This window comes from Echinops telfairi, unplaced genomic scaffold (genome assembly GCF_000313985.2).
Source record: "Echinops telfairi isolate 266 unplaced genomic scaffold, ASM31398v2 ScPeMD7_26;HRSCAF=91, whole genome shotgun sequence".
Lineage (NCBI taxonomy): Eukaryota > Metazoa > Chordata > Mammalia > Afrosoricida > Tenrecidae > Echinops > Echinops telfairi.
This window is the reverse complement of record NW_022103923.1, coordinates 2,849,492-2,851,025: the sequence shown is the minus strand read 5'-3', so window position 1 is coordinate 2,851,025 and position 1,534 is coordinate 2,849,492.

The following is a 1,534-nucleotide window of genomic DNA, read 5'->3' as shown; positions in this document are numbered from 1 at the left end:
GCTCCACTGGGGAAAGATGATGCTTTCGACTCCCATAAACAGTTACAGCTTCAGATACCCACAGGAACCATTCTAGCCTCTACTACAGTGTCTCTACGTGCCGGCATAGACCGGCTGTCAGCGAGTCTGGCTTTTGTTTTGGAGGTAGGGATAGGAAGTATCACATTTCCTAGCTTTATCCTTTTATATGCTTTATAGGATCCTGTGAAGAAACTACATTGGGAATAATTTAAAGGTCTTGTTATATCAATTAAATAGACTATTTTTATTTTTCAGCGCACTTTTCAAAAGAACCAATTTGTATTAACGTTTCTCAAAGTGGCTACCAAACACCTATCGATAAGATGCACAAGCAGCCATTTTTCTTAGAGCTGGGGCTTAGGATAAGCTCATGATGGCACAAAGAGGGGGGGAAAGGAAACCCAGACTGAATGTTTTCCCAATATGAAAAATGAAGTCCTCAAGGCAGAATTGCCTCTCTAGGTAACCCGCTATAGATTTTGTCCAAGTGCATGCCACCTTGGTTCAGCATAGCACACTCGTGGGTCTCCGGAGAGAGTTCAAGCAACAGGGTTATCGGGTCTCTGCCTGTGTTCATCCTTATGATTTCCCATGTTATGATGATTGACAACTACATAGTGCTCTGAAAACAGCACAACACAAACCAAGGCAACATATATACAACTTGCTGAGTATCCAAGCGGAATCTTAAAATTGTCCCCAAACCTGGGCCAAGTAACCATTACAATTTTCTGTAGTCTTAGTATTTTGGAGCAGGGGTTGATGGCAGATAATGTATTTTCAGCATCAATTAAAATTTTTGTAAGGTTCTCCATTAGTGTGTATGCTAGTCCCTCTCTTTAAATTTAATGCCTTCGGGAGAAAGGAAAAGACCCCTGCTCTCATCTGACTACCATCCAGTCGGGGCTGGCTGATCGTGACCCTATAGTACAAGACAGAACTGCCCCTGTGAGTTCCTAAGACTGTAACTCTTTTTTTCCCCCGTTGTGGCTAGTGTGTCAATCTGTTATATTGAAAGTTTTCTTAAATTTGTTGGCATTCTACTTTACTGAATGTATTGTCCTTCCTTAGTGATTAATAGTGATTTTTATTGTTTATTTTAATAAATCATTTTACTGGGGGCTCTTACAGCTCTTATAACATTCCATACATCAATTGTATCAACTCTTTATGGGGGTAGAAAGTCCCATCTTTCTTCCAAGGAGCTTGCCGGTGGTTTCCAACTGCTGACCTGGTGGCTAGTAGTCCGACATGTACCCACTACAACACCAGTGCTTCTGTTAGATCCCCTTTTAATCTTCAGTGTGGTTGTATGATCACTTTTAATTCCCACTTCTTCATAGTGGTCCAAAGAATTTGGGTCACCCATGAAATCATTCTGAGAGATATGAGAGTTTAGAAGGCGGAAGAAGCTGCCCATTTGATAACCGAGCCAGCTAAGTTATTGCCTCTGATTTCCTCTGTTTGAGAGGTCTCTTTAGGTTGATGGACCTGGAATTTAATAACATCGGTT